General features: G+C 40.8%; 1 long non-coding RNA gene across 1 annotated transcript; it reads left to right on the forward strand.

Moving 5' to 3' along the window:
- The first annotated feature begins 369 nt into the window (after positions 1-369).
- Positions 370-21971, forward strand: LOC116763291. Its single transcript, XR_004352481.1, has 3 exons — positions 370-420; positions 17821-17964; positions 20898-21971. It is a non-coding gene; the product is annotated as an uncharacterized LOC116763291 (long non-coding RNA).
- Positions 21972-22280: the final 309 nt, after the last annotated feature.

A 22280-nucleotide genomic window follows, 5' to 3' on the forward strand; every position in this document is an offset into this window, starting at 1 on the left:
TTATGCTCCTTTTCCCAGCAATGGCTTCCCCTGGTCAGCCGGCACTGTTCTTTTCCCATATTTCAAGATCTCAGCGTGAAAGAAGCTATGAAAGCTTACAACAGTCAATCATACTGACCATCACGTTATTCTTTGTGATTTAGGAGAATGCCCCTGTTTCCTCAAGTGCTCTATCTGCTGAGAATTAGGAACCATTTCTATGTACTAAAGAACTATCGCTCACCAGGAAGTATACTGTTCCTTCTTGTGGAGGAAAACTTATGACATTGAACTTGATAACAGCCATTATTTTCACAAGCTCAAATAAAACAAGTCTTCCTTGTCTCCCCTCCCACCTCTACAGGTTCAAGTATGTGGAGGAGACCAAACTGAAAAGAAAGCATCATAGGTTTTAGACTGAAACAAATCAGGGCTAACCAGGTAATCAAATTCTGTATAAAAACAATGAATTGTGCTACTCTGACTTAGATGTTTCAGAGCAACTCCAATGCCTTCTTTATTCATTTCTGGAATTTTTAAAACCACTGTTCCATAGGGCCTTGAGAATAACCGGAATAACTAGACTCTGTTAATTTAGTTCAGTTATTTAGGAATCAGGTATAAGATTAATTAGAACTAATTAGTATTAAGTTCTGAGTAGGTAGGTAGAGCTTACTGTACACCATGCTTAAAGCGTCACAGTGGGAATGTGGTGGGTAGTCTCCATCTTGAAATTTAGCAGGTCTGCCTGATGGGTACTGACTTGACTGTTTCATCCACTTTAGGGATGCTGAGGGTATACTCCTCTGCCCCAAGTTATATTTTATCCAAGCGTCATGTCTCTGACCTTCTACCTCCAAAGAGTCATTCCTTCGGCTTTCTTTGCTTCCCTTAAAATGAAAATTCTCTTGGTTTTTGCAAAACAAAAGATTACTTTCTGCAGGCAAGTACATTAAGGTAGTTATTAGCTTTGTGTTCCAGTGACTGAAAGGAACTAGTTGAGCTAGAAGGAACTTGGAAGTTCATCACTGGGAATGAAAGGAAGGTTTGCTAAGTAGGTGAGGGGAAAGCACAGACAAAGGAGGAAGGGGCCAACTGACACACATTTTGCCCGCTTGGGAATTTTGAATGGGACTGACTCCGCCCACTCAGTACTGCTTAAAAACAAAACAAAACAAACAACATATCTTTAAGAGTGCTTTAATGTATTGCACTATTTCAGTAGCTGTGCAGGCCAGGACTTAACAAGGCTAGAGTAAGGAAGGATGGTTAATATTTCAACTATAGTGTGAATTGTAAATCATGACATTGATTTGGGCACAGAGGCTAGATCAGGAATTTTTTTTTTTTTTTTTTTTTTTTGAGGTACGCGGGCCTCTCACTGTTGTGGCCATTCTCGTGGAGCACAGGCTCCGGAAGCGCAGGCTCAGTGGCCATGGCTCACGGGCCCAGCCGCTCCGCGGCATGTGGGATCCTCCCGGACCGGGGCACGAACCTGTGTCCCCTGCATCGGCAGGCGGACTCTCAACCACTGCGGCACCAGGGAAGCCCTAGATCAGGAATGTTTGAGGAGCACCCTTCAAAGCTCAAATGCAGAGGGCAGAAAATAGTGTTGGTCTTTAATATCATGTCCCCCTTTTTGAGTAAGTCAGAGCCTGAGTTATGAAGCATTCAAAGATCATTTTGTTTCCGCATTCAATTTTCTTCTTTCCACTTAGAAGAAACCTTTTAGGCCAAAGGCCACTTGAGGTGGCCCTGGTTCCTCCATGTTTCACTCACTGGCTCCTTGTATCTGCTGGACCTGCATTTCCATTCACTATGTCTCAGGAGGAAAATGATTCTAGTGACCTTGCTGTAGGGAGATGGGAGCCTCGGGCATCTTATCAAACTGCCAGGCTGTTCTACATAAGCAGGGCTCTTGGCTCTGGTGTAGGAAAGCAATGCCATTGTCGGTTAACACTCAAGCATCTTGGTGAACTTGCTAAGTGTGTGGGGAGCCCTAACCACTGTTGTTGGTGGGAAGACCAAGCTATCACTTGTACCTCACCTTCAGAATTCGGCCCTGTTTAAATTAAGCTCTGCAGGTGGAGTCCTGGATTGTGAGAAGGATACAAAGCCTGAGGACACATTGGCATTTATTCCTCATGCTGCTTCTGAGGACACACAAGAGGGTGTTCCGGCCAAATTAGCCAGTTATTGGTTCCTCGAGTAACTTTGGTTTTGGACACCTGACTTGACTCTGTGAGTGAGCGGGCAGCTGTTTTCCCTGAGTGCGTTTGCCTCTTGGCTTTCCTGTCCCTACATGAACATTCAGCCCACAGATTTCTGTTATCTAATCAGGTGCATCGGTCCGCGGTGGAGATGAGAGGGGAGGAACACCCCTCTGACTCAGATTTTGCACAAACAGAACTCAGCCTTGTTAACAAAGGCAGGGAGGAGTGCCCACGGCTGCTCAGATCAGATCTTCCCCGACAATCTGCGGGGCAGTGCAGATGGGTGGGTTTTTATGGCAAGATAAGCAACTGGAGGGCTCCACTTTGGTATGCTAAATAAAATTAAAATGTCAATATTTACACATGACCTTCAAGGCTCTTACACTCTTGCTTTCTTAGGATTCAGTACAGACTGCGTTTTCTTTAGCCCGTTACCAACAGCTTGGAAATTCAGTTAGAGGACATAACCCAAATGTTCTCCAAATGTTCCTTCCAAATGGTCATCTCGAAAAGTGCTGTTTTAAGGCGTGCAACCTTTCTGCACCAAGAGAGGGCTGTCGCGCTGCTTACCCAACTGCAGGCGAATTATCCGGAGATGAAAACCACTGATGATAAAGCTAGTGCCGCCAAGCTGCTTTAATTTGTTGATAACTAAAGCACAAGAGGCCTCTTACAGGCTTCTCGAAGCCTCACTATTGTGTATTGCACATTCAATCCCTGCTTGTGCGCTGACACAAACAAATAAACGCGATCATAATGGTTGAAATGTAGTTAGAAACACAATTGAGAACATCTGTATTGTAAGCAGAAATAAATTAGAAATACTGAAGTGTTTTGTAGCTGTGAAAAAGAAGGAATAAAAAAATAACCCACAGTACCTGGATTAAGCGGTTGTAAATAATGTATAAGGCAAAAATCTCATTACCCCCTGTGTAAACTCCCACCCCCCCTCCATGAAATATATTTTATGAATGTAGTAACGCTGTAATAACCAAGGCATTTGTTTTTCCCCACAAACTTTCCATTTCATAACTGGGAGATTGTTTGGATTTACAAGTTCAGGACAAAACATCCCCGAGTTTACTGGTTTGGGTTTCTTCCTTGTGACCTTCAGCTTCAGGACTCTGCACGCCACTATTTATTAGAATGCTGCTTTCCACACATGAAAGTTTCCCCCAAACACAACCCTATAAAAACAGAGGCGAACACAAATCCCCTCGGCCCTGGAGGAAAAGGCCTTGAAATTTGCATTGCAGGAGCCATAGGGAGGATGGGAGAAGCTCTCCCTGCCCAGGACCGTGACACCTGTGTGACTCTTGGAGTCCAGGCTGCTGTCAATAGGACCAATCATTTTGCTTATGTGACTATAAGTAAAGTGACAGCTGCCAGATTAGTGAGCTTTGTCCAACTGAGCTATGGGGCTGTTACAGGGGTGGCCAGAATTTTCCACCGGGCCCCATCCTCAGCATAGCCAGGATCCAGGAGGAACTCCATTCTCTGGGCACCGACTCACCTCTGCAGCCCTTCCCTCTTCAGTTTCTTGGTTCTTTTTTTTTCTATTATAAACCCGTGGTCAGGCTCTGCAATATCATGGAACGCAGCAGCACGCTCGAGGGTTAAGCGTGACTCTGGAGTCCTGTTGTTTATGAAACCCAGTTCTCCTGGGTCATGCAGGGGGAACCCCCATATCTTTAAGAGATACTAGGGCAGGAGGTAAAGCGGAGGGAGCTGGCTCAATACAACCTTTTATGTAATGGGAGCCGCCCTAAGCCTAATCGGCTCCTACCTCAAATACGTCATGATTCTTTCTGGGCTTTTTTTTTTTTTTTTTTTTTTTGCGGTACGCGGGCCTCTCACTGTTGTGGCCCCTCCCGTTGCGGAGCAACAGGCTCCGGACACGCAGGCTCAGTGGCCATGGCTCACGGGCCCAGCCACTCCACGGCACGTGGGATCTTCCCGTACCGGGGCACGAACCCGTGTCCCCTGCATCGGCAGGCGGCCTCTCAACCACTGCGCCACCAGGGAAGCCCAAAGTGTTATTGAATGGTGTGGTGTTACTTGTCTTTGTTCAGGCTGCTGTAACAAAATACCACAGACTGGGTAGCTTGTAAGCAACAGAAATTCACTTTAAGTTCTGGAGGCTGGAAGTCTGAGATCTGGGAACCAGCATGGTTGGGTGAAGGCTGTCTTCTGGGTTATAGATTTCTCAGCTTATGACTGTGTCCATGCGTGGTGGAAGGGAAGGGAGGATCTTTCAGGAACCTCTTTTATAAGGGCACTAATCTTGTTCACAAGACCTCCACCCTCATGACCTAATCACCTCCCAAGGCCAGCTCCCTGATACCATCAGCTTAGGGGTTAGGATTTCAGCATATGGATTTTTGGGGGACACCAAACATTCAGACCGTAACATCTTTATCAAAAGGAAATTTCTATTCTACCTATGTGACAATGTGTTTTGAGGATCAAATTAAATATGTGAAAAGGGCTTTGAAAAGTATAAAGCAATGCAAAGCACATCACTGTATTGTGAATGGAGTGACAGAGCCCTGTCAGCTGGATTTCCTCTGGTCATTAGGTCCATGTACACATGTGCCAGAGCAGCACAGTTTTCTAGACAAAAAGAGGGTGCAGAGGCTGGAGACTTTAAATCTGGTGTTATCGTTATCATTATGTTTCTTATTGTGAGCACCTCAATTAATTGTTTTGAGATCTTTGTCTCATTTTTTTTTCTTCTAATATGAAGAAACAACAGTCATCTCCTAATATGGTTGTTGGGAAAACATAATTGAAATGGATTCCAAAAATAGCTTTTAAGGACAAAGTTATGTGAAGGACAGAAATTGTGTGTGAATTCTCTCAGCAATGAATAGGCATATCTCCATATACCCCTAGGATCTCAAGCTGATAATGTAACGACAAGAACCTATTCAATCAGAACAAGGGGATGGTTCTGCTCGTGTGACAATCTAGGTCTCAGAGTCTGGTATGTGGGAGGGGTGGAAAGAGCAGATTGCATTTTCAGGAGAAAGGTTAAGCTTGAATGTTTTGGACAGGAGGTGGTTAGATGCATTCTTAAAAAGTCCTTGAATTTACCTGATGAGTTTTGTGTCCTTGTGATGGTTGTAGCCCATTCCAGGTTAGGAGTAAATTTAGCAACACAAAAGAGGTCATTTACAAACCTCTCCCTCACATGCTCCATTTCGTCTGGTGCCCCTTCTAGTTTTCTCCTCTTCACTAATTTGCAACGTGTGAGACTGCCCTTCTGATCATTGTGAGTTTAAGATTAATCGTATGTGGTTTCCGAAATGTTTTGAAACTTTTATAGGAGAGTTGTGAAAAGGTGGAGGTTTCCAGAAAACCCTTAATAGAAGTTCAGAGATCCATTTATTTATTTATTTGGGCTTTAAAACATTTTAGTTTGAACTAATTTTAGACTTAGAAAATGTTGAAAAAACACTATAAAATGTTCCTTTATATCCCTCACTCTGCTTCTACTTATGTTAATATTTCTTATCACCATTATACTTATCAAGACTAGGAGATTAAAATTAGCACAATAATATTAACTAAACTACAGGCTTCATTAGAAATTCACAGATTTTCCTACAAATAGCATTTTCTGGTTCCAGGATCCTCTCCAGGACCTCACACTGCATTTCGCCTCCAATCTGTCACAGTTCCTCAGTCCTTCCTTGTCCTTTATGACTGGCTCTTTTTGAAGACCAGTGATCAGTAATTTTGTAAAATATTCTTTAATTTAGCTTTGTGTCATGTTTTCTCATGATTGGGGTAAGATTATGCAGTTTTTGCAAGAATGCCACAGAAATGATATTGTGTCCCTTTTCAGCACATCATATCAAGGGATTCATGATACTGATATATCTTACTATTGGTGATATTTACCTCGATCACTTGGTTAAGGTGGCTCCTGCTGGTTTCACCATGATAAAATTACTATGTTTCCCTTTGTATTGATAAGTATTTTGAGGCATGTACTTTGAGTTTATTCAAATTCTCTTTATCCTTCTTGAATTTCTTTTGCATGAAATAGCAGACACCTAAGAAAAGGAGATATACTCTTTGAGGATTTGCTTCTTTTCACTTACTATATGTTGTAGGAAGCACCCCACATCAGTTTTAGATGTTTTGCTCATTCTTTTATACAGTTGCATAGTACTCCATTGTATGGCTATACCAGTTTATTCAAGCACTCTTCCGCATATGGGCAATTAACTAGTTTCCAGTGTTTTGCAATTACAAACAATGAGGCAATGAATAAATTCAAATGTATGTGCTTTTGCATTGTTGGAGATACGTCCCCTAGAAGTGGGGTTGCTAGGTCAGAAAGAAAATGCGTATGCAGTTTTGTTAGACATTGCCAAATGTTCCTCCAGAAGGGCTGTACCAGTTTGCATTCCCACCAGGAAAGTTTGGAAGTGCCTGTTTCCCCATACCTCCACCAATAAGCTTAACTAATAGAAAGTATTCCCATATTTAAAAATTTTCACCAATCTCTTAGATGAGAGACATGGATTTGTTTAAGTATGAGTGAGTTTGAGCAGTTTTTCACATGTTCAAAGGCCATTTTAATCTTTGTGTGTGTGTGTGTGTGTGAATTTCTCCTCATTCTTCTATCAGGATTTTTGTCTTTTGTCCCTTAATAATTAAGATTTCTTTATATGTAAGGAATATTAGCCTTTTTTTCTAGTATGTGTTACAAATATTTTCTTGCTATTTGTCAGCTGTCCTGTGACTTTGTTTATGGTGCTTTTTGTCAGGCAAAAATTTTTAATTTGTATGCAGTCAAATTTATCAATTTTTTTCTTTGGTCTCTGATTTTAAACCATAGTTAGAAAGCCTTTTTCTTCCCAAGATTAAAGAACAGAATAATTTAGCTGTGTTTTCCTTTATACTGTCCTGTTTCAGTTTTTATATTTAGGTCCCTAATCTACTTGGAGTTTATCTACTATATGATGTGAGATATAGATCTATTTTAACTTTTCCAAATGACTACCTGCTTGTTTCAGACTATTTATTAAAAAATTCATCTCTACCCCAGTGATTTGAGATGCCACTTTTGTCATATACTAAATTTCCATATGTATTGGGGGCTATTTCTGAACTGTTCTATTCTAGTCTATTTGTCTATTCATGTTCCACACCATTTTAATTACCAAGGCTTTATAGAATGTTTTAATTTCTGGTAAGACTAGTCACCATACACAGTTATTATTATTATTATTTTTTTAGTGTTTTTCAACCTACTTTTGTATGTTTTTTTTCTTTTTTCCATTTGAACTTTAGTATCAAATTGTCTAACTCCAGAAAATAGCTTGCAGGTGTATTTTACTAGAATTGTAATAAATTAATAAATTAACTTAAGGAGAACTGATATTTTTATAATGCTATAATCCTATTTAAGAAAGGGGATGTCTTTCCATTTGTCCCAGGCTTTATTAGTGTAATTCAGGGGTATTTAAATTTTTTTCCTTTTGTAGGTTTGCACACTTGTTAAATTAGTCATAAGTACATACTGCATTTTGACGCTGTTGTAAATGGGTTTTCTTTACCATTATTTCTCCTATTTATTGTTTGTTTGTATGAAGGGTATCGATTTTTATATGTTAATTTTATATCCCACTACTTCAATAAATTCTTTCATTGTTTGGGTTAGCTTTATTATTGACTCTCTGGAGTTTTCCAGGTATATTATCATATCACCTGCAAATATAGTTTTCCTTCTTCTTTAATCATTCTTATGCCTCTATTTGATTTCTCTGGTCTAATTGCATTGGCTAATAGTAGTAGAAATCATAGGCATTTGTGTTCCTGATCATAGTGGAAATGGCTCTAGTGTTTCTTCATTAAATATGATACTGACTTTAGAACTATTCATCATTTCAAGAAGTATCTGTCAATTCTTATATACTGGAGTAGTTTTATCATGAATGTGTGTTGAACTTAGTCAAATGCTTTCTCAGCATCTATGGAAATAGTCATATCATTTTTCTCCTGTAGACATTATTATGTGTAGTAGCCTGAATAATGGCCATCAGGTCCTAATCCCTGGAACGTGTAAATGCTACTTTATATGATAAAATTGTTGCAGATATGATTAAATTAAGGATCTTCAGATGAGGAAATTATCCTACATTATCCAAGTGGGGCCTAAATGCCATCACAAATGTGCTCATAAGAGAGAGGTAGAGTGAGATTAGATACTTATGTAGTGGAGGAGGTGACGTGAAGATGGAGGCAGAGATTAGAGTGATGTGGTCACAGGCTAAGGGATGCTGGTGGCTACCAGAAGCTGGAATAGGCAAGGAACACATTTTCCCAGAAACTGTGGAGGGCACATGGCCCTCCCAACACTGTAATTTCAGACTTCTCACTTCCAGAACTATGAGAAAATAAATTCCTGTTGTTGTCAGCCACCACATTTGTGGTAATTTGTTATAGTGACCATAGAAAACTGTTGCAGATTTTGATACTGGGAAGTGATGTGCTGTTGTACCAAATACCTAAAAATGTATGAGTGGCTTTGAAATGTTAGTGAGTGTCGTTGTTCTGTAGTTTTCTTTCTTTGTATTGTCTTTATCTGTTTAGGTATAAGTATTATATTTGCATGCTAAAAAGGATTAAAAAGTTTTCTTTGATTTTCAATGTTGTGTAGTCATTTATAGAGCATTAGGACTACCTAGTGTTTAAAGGTTTGCTATAATTTCCCTGTAAAATTATCTGTGCTAGTTGATTTTTTTTTGTGGGGGAGTTCCTTAGTACACTTCTTTATTTCTTATCTGGAAATTCATATATTTAAACTTTCTAACTCTTATGAGGTCAATATGTATTTCTCTAGAAGTTATCCATTTCGTTTGGGTTTTTCAATTTATTTGCATAGAGGTCTGCAACTCAGTCTCTTTTGATTAATTTTTTTTTCATTTCAATGGTTGTTATTTTCATTTCTTTTGTATATTTGTATATTTTCCCTATCCAGTGGTTTACTTATTTTGTTAAATTTTTCCCCAAATCAGGATTTTGATTCTTTAAAATTCACTTAATGCCCACATGGCTATGTAAGCATATCCACTTCTCTTTCCCTTCTCCTATTTTTTATTGCATTATTTCTACTTTGTGAAATTGTAGAAATAGTGCAATAAGAGAACTACTTTCAACAGCTGTTAGTCTTTCACCCTCATCCCAGCCTTTGTATTAGTGTTATATGTACATTTATATATTTTAAAATATTCCCTATCAGTCCTTTTGTTGAAGGACTGATATGATTTTGTTGGATGCAGCTCATTCTTTCATAGAGTCTTTAAGAACAATCTATGGATACAGAATTCCATAAGTTCTTGTATACTGAAATTTGATATTTGAAGGACAGCTTGACTGTGTATGAAATCCTTTGTTCACAATTTCTTTCCTTAAACTTAAAAAAAAATGGTACTCCACTGTTGCCTTCTTTGTATGTTGGTTTTGATGCCAAACTCTCTTGACATTATTAATTTTGCAAAAAAAAGTTTTGAAAACAGTATTTGTTCTTTTTGTCCAGAGGTCTTGAAGATCTTATCTTTGTCTTTGAAATCTAACAGTTTTATAGGCATATGTCTCAGTTTTGATCATTCTTGGTTAATTTTCTCAGATACCTACTAAACCTTTTCAACCAAGATTCACGCCTTTTTCTCTTTCTGGAAAAATTTTTTGGATTATAATTTTAAAGACTAGTTGCATTTCATTTGTTTCCTTTTTCTTCTCTATGATTCCAGTAGTACAAATATTATTCCTTCTTTAACTGTCTTCTATTTCCACTATTTTTCTCTGATCCTCTTTATATCTTCCTTTGTGTCATTTCATTCTCTTGGTTGTTTTCCTGTCTTTCTTCAATGTCCCTTATTAAATTTTCATTTGAGTCTATTTCCTCTTGGACACTGTAATTTCCTCTTTATTTATGAGATAATATCATCTTTTTATCTTCCATTTCTTTCCTGAGTTCAATCAGCTATTTTTTCATTCCTACCTTTCTTGTCCATTTCTGTTCTCAGTGTTTGAATTTATAATTTAAAGTGTTTTTTTCATATCCTTAAATCCTTGTTATGATATATTTAATTTGATTTGGAATGTAAACGTAAAGTTTCCTTCTGCTTCATGTTTTATTTTTGTTTTGTTTTTTATCTTTTTTTTTGGAAGAGGGTGGTTGGATTTTTCTCAGTTGATTTGTGTGTAAATTCATTCTACAATAGTCCTTTTTGGATTTTATTGTCCTGATTTTACTTTTTGTGATACTGGAATGCTTTACATGGTCTTGGTTAAAAGGCACTCTTCACTCTTGATCTATTAAAGTTCAACTACTTTAGCAGGTTTTGTTTGTTTTGGTGGTGGAGGAGGATTGTGAGTCCACTAATTTTGTTGATGTATTTTTTCTTGCAGGACCCTACATTTTTCTTCATTTCTGCCTTACTACCTAATTGCTAAAGGACTCTTTTTCCTTCCTTTTTTTTTCTTTCCTCTTTTATTTTTTCTCTTCCAGAAGCTATGTGTTTGAAAGACTGTTCTTTTTTTTTTTTTTTGCGGTACGCGGGCCTCTCACTGTTGTGGCCTCTCCCGTTGCGGAGCACAGGCTCTGGACGCGCAGGCTCAGCGGCCATGGCTCACGGACCCAGCCTCTCCGTGGCATGTGGGATCTTCCCGGACCGGGGCACGAACCCGTGTCCCCTGCATCGGCAGGCGGACTCTCAACCACTGCGCCACCAGGGAAGCCCCAAAGACTGTTCTTTTAAATCATACTTGCTCATTTAAACTGTGTGTACCTCCTTAAACTGTGTGTCTGGTTCTAAAGGAGTTGCCTACCCTTTCAAAGGCACAAACTTTGAAATATCCTTTAGGATGTTCAGTTCTGTTTAATCTTCCTAGTGTCCTCTCCAACTTTCCTTAAGGCCCCATTGCCTGTGTCCTTCTTCTATATTCCTAGCAGTTTTTATTGGTCTGCCTTTGCTTGCAGCAAAGCTCTGTGGTAGGAGTTGGGAGGGGCAGAAGGGCATAGAATTTGTTTCTTTTTCTCTTTTTACTCACTATACGTATGTGTATATATATATATATATATTTGGGGTTTTTTTAGCATTCTTGGCATTGTCTTAAGCTAATATTGAGAATATGGTTTTGCACAGAGATTTCATAGTTCCAAAGTTACTGTGTACTGTTCCATGGAGGAATGGGGGTTGGGAAGTTACTTACTATACACCTGTCATTGTTTTAGCCACATAAAAGTCCTCAAAGGATGCATGTTTGCATGGTAAAAGAGCAATCTCATCCCTGCCAGTGGTTTTTCTAACCACCTGTACAGCTGATGGTTCCCATATTTAGATTTTGAATCCAGACTTTTTCTAAGCTTTGGATCCACATATCCAACTATAATCACACAACCTCAAGTTCATCAAGGTCAAAACTCAACAATCTCCTTCCCCAGGAAGCATGATCTCCTCCCTCCCCTCACACACATTCTGTTTCTTGTTGAAAGGTAGCATTCTCCACTGGGAGACTCAAGCTAGAAAATTGAGAGTCATCTAGAGACATCTATCTCCCTTGTCCACACCTCCAACTGATACTTAATAAATGGCTATTGGATGAAAGTCCTCAAACTTTCTAGAAGAGGGTGAAAGATCTTGCTAGTGGTGGGAATAACAGTACAGAACACTTATAATTTAATAAGGAGTTCATAGGAATGATAAACTTCTTATTGGAGTCCAAGATCTTGGAGGCAGGGACAATGTCTTTTCATTTGATAATCTCTCACAGTAGCTGACAGAAAGCTTAAAAAAAGGTCATTAGGGATATTTTAAATAAATGAATAATAAAATGAATAAATGACTATGATACCACCTGTGATTAAGCACATACCTCCTAATATAAAGAAAAATTCTTCAAAAATATCCCTAAACTTAAGCAAGTCAACTCAAATTCCTACAAGCATTAGGAATGTTACAAAAATGAATGACATGGCCACTTTGACACTGGCAAACTGGGACTCTTAAGTCAGGCTTCTTACCCATATTTTTGTGTGTGCCATGAACCCCTTTGGAATCTGGTGAAACTTATGGACCCTTCTCAGAATAATGTTTTAAAACGCATAACATAAAATGCATAGAACTACAAAGGAAACCAATTACATAGAAATATAATTATCAAAGTATTAAAAAACGCACAAATGTATGAGATAGTAATATATGTGCTTCTTTATTAATGTATTAAATAACAAGTTCTAGCAGCCAAACTAATAACTACCATATTTTCATGTAGTGGTAAATATATGCAATTTTTCAAGATATCTACAACAACTGTGATGTGATATGAAAACACCCATGACTTCCATTGGTGACGCAGTGAAGCCATGCTTGCCAATACCACAGTAGTTTCTTGCCTGTATTCATAATTGAATAAAATGATAAATTTCAGTTAGAAATTAATAAAAGATGCAATTTTTTTCCCATCCAAGTTCATGGCCATCTGAATTCTACTATGCATACAGCTGTATCCATGAACTCCAGGTTAAGAACCCCTGGTTTAGAAGGTGCCACTGCTATCAGATCTACCTGACTATAGCCAGGCAGAACAGTGGCCTTAGGGGCCTCAGTTTTTTGTGACCTCTGACCTAAACCTTTATGCAAATGTGGATCCATCATTTTACAGTCCCTCTATAAGAGTTGCCCTTATGGGAAAAAAAAATAGATTGGAATATGACAGCTGAGTTTTCTTGACAGGCAGAAAAGTCTGTTTTACCCAAGACAAAATGGATTCATATTTTACAAGATTAAGATGTATCCATTGGCCATTCTCTGCAGACCCCAATCTAAAGGCCCTCTCAGAAGCCGGGGTCATGATAGAGGAGGGTGTGGAAGGAGATGGAAGAGGGCTGGAACCTGGAAAACAAATTCTACAACTTGTAGATAATAAACAAAAAGTGTAGGAACTTCCCACTAGCTGATAGAAAGAAAATGTCACAAACATGAAAACATAATAAAGCTGGTTTTGAGTCCTTGGTGCCTTCCCTTCATGATTAATGATTGGTCTCAAATAGGATGGGTAAGGGAAAGTGAAGTTCCTCTTGAAGTAGCTTTAAAAATGCCACAGCTTCAAAAAATTATTGTAACATCAATTTAAGGAAAAAAAAAACTCTGCTAAAATGTAAAGGTCAAGAAAGATTTGGGTGTTTTTAAATGCTGTCTAGAAGAAATTCATATAAAGGTTACGATGTCAGGTAGTTTCAGTGTTATAGGCATAGAAGGGGGGTCCTGGACAAAAGCAGTACTACCTGGGGGCCTTTAGTGACTATGACCCGTGCTGACAGTGGGAAGCATGCAGCTGTTGGATCACAGTGTGTCACTGTGTCCGTGGGGAAAGCCAGGCACTGCTCTCTCAGAGCCTTTAAAGCCGTGGGAACATTTCACTTCCAAAGCTCTCTTTTGACTACAGGCAGGCCTTAAGATGATCTGCCCTCGTCCTCCCAACAGCATCACTCAAAGCAGGACTTAAAGCCCCCCAAGGGAGGGAACTCTGAGCTCCTGCTGCCCCTCTTGCCTTATTTCTCTCTGCGTGGAACTACTCAGTCCTTCAGAGGAAGTTTCCACAGACAGAACCAGGCCTGGTCTGTAGGTTTAAGGCATATGGGGGAATCTCCTGACCTCCACAAAGAAGGGGCCCTGTGAGCATGGTGGAGGTTTCCATGACCTCACACCTCAGTGGTCTGGGAATAGGTGTCCCTTTGGTCTCAGGTGTTCTAGTCACAGGCTACCGGACACTTAAGGGACGTCTCCTGGCCACGGCGATCCTGGCCATGGCGGTCCTCCCCGGGAATGCAGCCTGGAGCGCCTGCACAACAGTGCATCCGAACAGGACTACCCCTCAGGGATTCGGGGGTCCCCTGGTCATGGAAGAGCAGTGGTTCTCCACCAGTCCTCACAAACATGACCCCCAAACCACCTGGACGGGATCCAATTGCTCCTCTCAATGTGGCCTCTGGAGAGGCAGCCTTGTATCACCCGGGAGCCTGTCAGAGATACAGAATCTCAGGCCTCACCTCAGACTTATTGAACCAGACTTTGCATGTTAATGAAATGTCCCCATGACATGTGTTCCCATGAGAGTCTGAGACGCTCTGCTTGCTCAGGACATACGTCTGCATGAGTCAGCGGCTCATGAGCGGGTGGCCAACTCTGCCCTGGGTTGAGTGATAAGGGTAGGGCTTAGCCCTCAGAAACAAAGGATGGAAATGACCATCGTAGAGAGTTCGCATCTGTCTTGCCAACACCTATTAAAAGATCAAGAGCTGGACACTGTGCACTTGCTGTGCGTATTTATTTTAGTGAGCTTTACTCGGATGATGTGGGCCCTTGGAAGAGCGAGTTAAGTCATTTGACCCTTCATACCGCCTCACTCTGAAAGGTCCTTTGTGACCTTAGCTGATCTTTTGTGGCAGGGCCGGACTTCCAGATAGGGGGCTAGACCTTTGCAAAACATAACTTGCAGGGCGTCAGGAAGCGACTCTCAAAAGGCAATCTGAGTGTCTTGTTAATTGAGTCTGGAATCCGCCATCAAAGAGTCAATCACTTGAGTTAACTGAGAGTTTCTTGTTAAATATGTAAGTCTCACCGTTGCTGCTCAGGCCACTTCCCCTGGAGTGGGCAAAATATTTCTCCTCTAGTGTCTGTCTCAAACTCTCTCCCAAAACGACCTTAATTTCCCTGACACTTCTACTTATTACTGCTGCTTCTTATTTCTGATTTTACTAATTTTATATTCCATTCATTTAGCACTGAAAAGGTACTCTTTTGCTGTTTCATATAGCCTCTCCTTCCAACTAGCTTTTTAAGCCCATCAAGAGCACATATGTATCCTATTTCTTGTAGGCCAGCCCCAGCCTGGGCAGTATATCCAGGAGGGGGTCTAATAAACTTTAAAAAATTAAAGTATCATCATCAGCTATTAATGCTTCTGGATGCCAATGATTTCCAGATGCCGGACATTCACACATGTCAGCTCACATGATCCTTACAATTACCCCTGTGGACCCCCATGCTAAGAGGAAGAGACTGAGGCTTGGAGGCCACAGGGGACTTTGCAAAGTCACATGGCTAGTGCACGGCCAGGCCAGCTCTGAACTCAGATTTATCTGCAACGTGTGTTCCCTCTTCATTAATCCTGTTGTGGGAACAAGGTTGCCTTTTGCTGCCTGCTGAGAGCCAATCATATAAGAGCTCTGGGATGTGAAGACTGGCTGGTTAGAGAGATGCAAGACGAGGTCCCCATGAGTAGTCGTTGTATTCAATATGATCCTGGGAAAGTCGTTTCTTTTTCTGTATCCAAGAGTCTCCTTCTCTAGCATAGGGGTGTTTATCTTTAACTCAGTGGGTCACTGAAAAGTTCAACAGTCAGTAAGTGTCAAGGAAGGGAAAGGGCACTGGATATGAGAGCCGACCTCAGGGACAGTCCCTGGGAATTGGGGTCCTTCGACACTCTTGAGGAGGGTGGTTCTGTGTACAGCCACCCCGGTCGCAGAGTCTTGCTTTTCCTCCCACTCCTTGCTTCCGATTTCTTAAAGGAGTGACAGTAGATCTTCTCCAGAGTGGCCTTCATACTGTGAACGAGCCTGCAAAGGTCCATCTCCCACCTTACGACATCAGAAAGAGCAGATCTATTCTTCACACTCAGGGCATGGAAGCCAGAAATTGCCCGTTTATGAACCTACTCACAGGGAAACAATTCCTGCTGAAGGGGCTTGGGTTACTTCATTGACATTTACCATAAAAACCTTTGCTTTTGCACATATGCAAAAACCAAACCAAAACCAAAACCAAATCCCCACAATACCCTGGGTTCAGGAAGAAGTGGACATAATGTGATTCTTCCCAATCAAGAGTCAGTGAGGGATTTTAATTCCTGAACACAATTATGATGATGGCTATGACCTCCATGGAGTCATTGACTTTTGCTACTCTTCCAGGGAGCTGGATTTCCATATTTAGAAAGGAAAGGGCGTGATATAAGGAATCTTGTGTAGCTACAGAAAATTCTTTCCTAAATATGTAGTGCTTTTCTAAGAAGCCTTTCCAACTAAATGATTCAGCCTAGTATCAAAACATTCTACCATATGATCTAGCAATCCCACTCCTGGGCATATATATGGAGCAAACCATAATTTGAAAAGATACATGCACCCCAATGTTCATAGCAGCACTATTTACAATAGCCAAGACATGGAAGCAACCTAAATGTCCATTGACAGAGGAATGGATAAAGAAGATGTGGTACATATACACAATGGAATATTACTTAGCCATAAAGAGAATGAAATAATCCCATGTGCAGAAACATGGACCTAGAGATTATCATACTAAGTGAAATAAGTCAGAGAGACAAATATTATATGATATCACTTACATGTGGAATCTAAAAAAAAAAATGTTACAAATGAACTTATTTACAAAACAGAAACAGATTCAGACTTCAAGAACAAACTTGTGGTTACCAAAGGGGAAAGACTGGGGGGGAGGGATAAATTAGGAGTTTGGGATTAACATATACATACTACTGTATATAAAATAAATAGGCAAGAAGGACCTATTGTATAGCACAGAGAACTATACTCAATATTCTCTAATAACCTATATAGGAAAAGAACCTGAAAAAGAGTGGATATATGTGTATATATTACTGAATCACTTTGCTGTACACCTGAAACTAACACAACATTGTAAATCAACTATACTCCAATATAAAATAAAAAATTAAATTTAATTTAAAAAACAGTTTTACAGTTACATAATTCACCAGCCCAGTTAAGACAAATGTTAAGTAAAAGGGAACAAAGTTAAGGTGTCCAAGGTTTCTATCAGAGCAGCTCCTGCTACATGTGTCCTCTTTGAGCTGCCATCATGACTAAGATTCTCACATTTGAACAGTTCTTACCATTAGACCAATTTGTTTGGGTTAATCCATTGTCTCTGGCTGGAAGGAACCTATTAAAAGTACAGGTTACTTGGGCCTAGTAACACAATTCCCACAATCATCGTTATTCTAGCTGCGTGAATTACTTTATCAGATTAATTAGCTGTCACCTATCAGACAATATGGCTCTGAGGAAATAAGGCATATTTTAACGGACATCACTGTCTGAAATATGAAACATTATATGGAGCCCTATGGTGGGGGTCTGGGAGGGTAGAAGACAGAGAAAGACACTGATTAAGAAGGGGGAGCAGAGGAGAGATAAGTCAGGAAAAGATCAAAATCACACTTCTATCCCCTTTGCAATTTGGCCTCTGATCCATGAAGTTTTGTTTTCTGATGAAATGTTTCTAATGTAAAGTGACTAATATAATCTCTTCTTCATACATGCCTCCAAAAAATAAGTCCTACTTGTATCAAAATTAAAAGTGAAATGATTCTCCTGATCCTTTCTAGCAATGTTAACCCATATCTGCTTCTCCCCTCCTTCCTGGGCACCCAGCTAAGCAGCATTTCCCAGCCCTGTGTGTCTAGATAGGGGTCACGTGACTAAGGACTAGAGACCAGGATGTGGGTGACCATAGAACATGTTACATGGACTTCTAGCCTCTCTCTCTCCTCCCTTAAGTGGCTGAAAACCAACAAATGGAAGACACAAGAGAGCTGGAGGAAGCCCCTTGGCAGTAGATGGCTGGGTCCCCGAGTCACCACCTGAAGAAGGACAACCCAGGAGTGTGTCTAACCAGGAAACCCCACTTTGGACTCGCCATTGGTGAGAAACAAAACTTGATTGTGCTAAGACATTGAGATCTGGGTGTCCTTTTATTATGTCACAGTGTATCAAGTGTATCATTTAACCCAACTGCTATAACTTACAATCTTTATTAGTATTTGTCATCACTAGACTACAGGATACTTAATAGACTGAGCAAAACAGGACTTTTAAAATGATTTTTAAAAAAGAATATTGCATGTATTAGTAGCTCTAGTTTGCTAAAGACTTTCTATCAGTCACGTTAAGTGCTTTGGATTCTTATTTAATTTGACAACAATCTTTTGAGGCAGATTTATTATCCCCATTTTACAGATGGGGAAATGGACTTTGAAAGTCTATTAAAGAACTTGCTTTAGGTCAGAACACTAATGAGTGGCAGTGTTGTGATGGTGATCCAAGTCATTCAGTGTTTGCACTGAGCTCTTTACCAGTATGTGATTATATTCTTAAAGTTACTGGGGGAAACAGGATCAGACCACAGAAAGACACAGCAAGGTCACACCACGAACTGAGGAGAAGTCCTGGCCTTAAAGAGGAAAACAATTATCATATCTCTCTGCCCACAAAATCATTGAGAGAACATTTCCTTTATCTCCATTCCACACCCCAAAAATACTGAATTGATTTTCTGTGATTTCCCTTTTCTGCCCTCCATTGAAAGCCTTGATTATGTCCCAGTTTTCTGCAAAGAGAAAATTTTTGCTGCTGAGTTATAAATTCTGCAGGTTCTAACTAGGTTTCAATCGTGAGACTTTTATTCCTCCATTAATACGGGCGTGTCACTTCCATCAGGGGAACGCTTTTCTTAGAGGAAACAACATTCTGCTTCTATAGCGGCAAAACGAAAAAGAGGGATACGATGTGTGATAGAAGCCTGTACCCTGACGGGAGAGGAAAAAAAAAGAACGATGCTAAGTAGATGTCACTTATTGGCTGTTCTTGTGGATAGGGAATGTTGAATTTCAAGTTTTCTATTTTAAGCAGAGAAAGCAGACTTGTGCCTGACTGATCCCTATCGTGATTGTTACCATTCAAATTCAATAAGAGAATGCATGTGGAAGGGGCTGTGTAAATGTATGGCGCACCACACGTGGAAGATATTAAGGTTTCAGCCTTTATTAATAGAAGATCTGCATATGTGCTATTGTAGATGGTCCCCCAGGACTCCACAGCCTAATCAGATGGTGGAAGGCAGAAGTACGTGGTGGTTTAAAACACAAACTATGCAGATTCTTGGGTTAAATCTGACAGTGCTGCCCTGTCTAGCTGTAAATGGTTTGGTCAGTTACTTAACTTTCCAAGTTCCAGATTCCTCCTGTTTAAAATGGGGATAATGCTGTTGCCCTCATTGCGTTTGGAGAATGGCACAGGATAATACACTCATTAATTGTCACTTTTTTTGTTTGTTTTGCGGTACGCGGGCCTCTCATTGTTGTGGCCTCTCCCGTTGCGGAGCACAGGCTCCGGACGCGCAGGCTCAGCGGCCATGGCTCACGGGCCCAGCCGCTCCGCGGCATGTGGGATCTTCCCGGACCGGGACACGAACCCGTGTCCCCTGCATCGGCAGGCGGACTCTCAACCACTGCGCCACCAGGGAAGCCCAATTGTCACTTGTTTTGAAGCGGATGATAATCATGTTGACTCCTAAAAGAGACAAAAGAGAGAGAGGCTGGTCAATAACAAGAACATATTTACTTATCGACTTTTCTTATGTAAGTTAGCATCCATTTCATGGATTGGAAGGATAAAAGCAAAATCAGACTAAAAGAAATCCTAGAGACATTTGGCCAGGCAATGACACAGACAGCTGGTAGATACGGCTCCCTGCAGGAGTTGGGACTTGAATGGTGGGATGGTAGAAGGAAGCCACAAGTGAATCCAGTAATTTTTCCATGAGACTCATTGTAATTTAAGATCTGGTCCAGGTCTCAGTAAGCACCTGCTCATCAGAGAGGGAGTGAGATTTCCACAGAACACAACTGGAAGCAGAAGTGGGCTTATAGGGGAAGACACGGCTCTGTATAGGCAGAGAGAAAGAGAGATGGACAGCTCTGAGAATAGTCTTGTAAGATCAGTTGTGGATTTAGAGAGGGACTGGACCACCCTTGGCTTTGGATAGGCCAATCCTTCATGTTCCAGTCACTCCCATAGTACATCCTATGGGAGGGACTGTTCATAGTTATTAGAGGTCAGAAAACAAAGTTTCCAGGTTGATTATTCTGGAATTAGTCTTATCCTTTCAATATTCTACAAGTTTCCCACCAGCCTTCTAAAGAATATCACTCCTCTGTGGAATAGAATGCTCTTCTCTGAACTAAAAGTAAGATGTTTGTTTTGGAAGCAACATAGATTCAAATAGCAATAACAATCCTTTGCAGAAAAGAAAAGCATCTTTATATTTATTCGAGTAAACAGAAAAATAGCACAATTGAAATGATTTTCCACCTGCCAAACAAAACAGTTTCCTTTTGTGAGCCGTGTTCCATATACAAGGTGGGTAGAAGCACAACATGCACAGGGGGAATGGTGATGGATTCAGCTATCGAGGCCACTGTGCCTGTCGATGGGGGTTCACCTGGATCTATTATATCTCACCTCAGTCGAAGACAGTCATCCTGCATGTACCGGACTGAAGGTTCTTCTCTTTTGCAAAAGGTGTCAGTTCTCTTCTCAAATGGCTGTGTTTTCCCTGGGAGTTAATTTGTGGGGATTCATGCCAGTTGAATTGGGCCTCAAGTTGAAGTAAAACTTCAGAGAAGCTGTCATGTAGCCCAGGTTAAACCAGAAATATTTACTGCGCTTCCTTCTGCAGTCAGATAGTTCTTGTCCCAGCCAGGGGGTTGGGATTTTCCACTGCCAGGTGTGCTTCTACCTTGGAAGGCTGGTAGCAAGGACATGCAGACTTATTTTTCTTCTCTGGTTCTCTTTAGAGATCTGGCTAAGCTGACCCACCAGTGTCCCCCAGGATCAAGGAGGCAGAACTCGGAAGGACATGAAGGTTGCTTTTGACACCCTCACGGTTGTACTATTTTCACTCTTCTGAATTCTTATGGCTTCTGTTCTCAGACCTACCCAGGGGCTTCTGGCTCTCTCGTGGCTCCCTGAACCCTCTGCTGTGACAGTAAGCTTAGGTCCACCTTAATTAAAAAAAAAAAAAGTAGCAATAATGACAATCACAGCGACTGACATTGGCTCTTTCTCATGTGCCTGATGTTACGCTAAGAATCACATTCACATTATCCTCCATGACTTTCCTCAGCAGCTGTATGAAGTGGCTCTGTGTGTGACAGACACCTTTGGTGCCCATCTCCATCTCCTTGCTCCACCCCAGGAAGCCTCCTGTGGGCAGTCTGGTCTCCTGCGTGATGGCGGTGTCTCTCTGCCTGACATGTGCTCTGGCCTCATGGGAAGATCCTCAGCCTAGTTGGGGGCTAAGCGGGAAGTACCCATGAATCCTTGGCCCAGGAACAACCCTCAACCTTGGAAGAATGGGAATTCCTGTATAAATCCCCCCAGCTTCCTTTCCCTTTGCTGGGACAATTCTGAAGCAAGTTCCCACAGTGTCCCAAAGGGTCCTCACAGGGGTTGAAAGCAGTGACCACAGTGGGAACCCCTCACTGAAGCCACTTGGACTGATTTTCCCCCCCTCCCATCTCACTTCTCCAGTGGTCCCAGGGATTACCACCCAAACTTGCTCCCCATTCTTGACTCAAGATTTGCCCTTGGGGGAATCCAAACTGAGATCACACATGATTGTTCTTACGTAACACAGGAGAAGTGGAGGCTTAGCGAGGCTGAACTGCCTGCTGTTGTATAGCTGGTGGATGGCCAGGCAAGACTCGAACCAGGATTATTATTATTCTCTCCCTGCCTTATTCTACTTCCATCAGAAATAGTCTGGACCAATTTTTCTAGTTAAATAATTGAATTAATTTATATATAGCTTCTTTGCAAAAAGGACTTGAGTTTGCAGAGCATAACTGATAACTCCTTCCTTCCATCAAAACGTATTTTGCCTGGCTCCTAGCTCTATTGAGAGTCAGAATTCAGCTAACAATATAATTAAAGATAAATTTCATAAATTAATTACTGTTGCAATGCTATTGTCTGAGAGTGGCTAAACGTACTGTAGTATGCCTCTAGAGATATTGACACTTTACACGGGGGTTTTGAGATTGCAATGCAATAACATAGAGAAAGGACTCTGTGGAATTTTCAACATCTACTGGTCAAGGAGACCTTTTCTCCACGCCCTGAGATGGGACATTTCCTGAACCTCTTATTTCATACCTCTATCCATCTGCTCACTCTGC

The sequence above is a fragment of the Phocoena sinus genome, chromosome 1 (genome assembly GCF_008692025.1).
Source record: "Phocoena sinus isolate mPhoSin1 chromosome 1, mPhoSin1.pri, whole genome shotgun sequence".
Lineage (NCBI taxonomy): Eukaryota > Metazoa > Chordata > Mammalia > Artiodactyla > Phocoenidae > Phocoena > Phocoena sinus.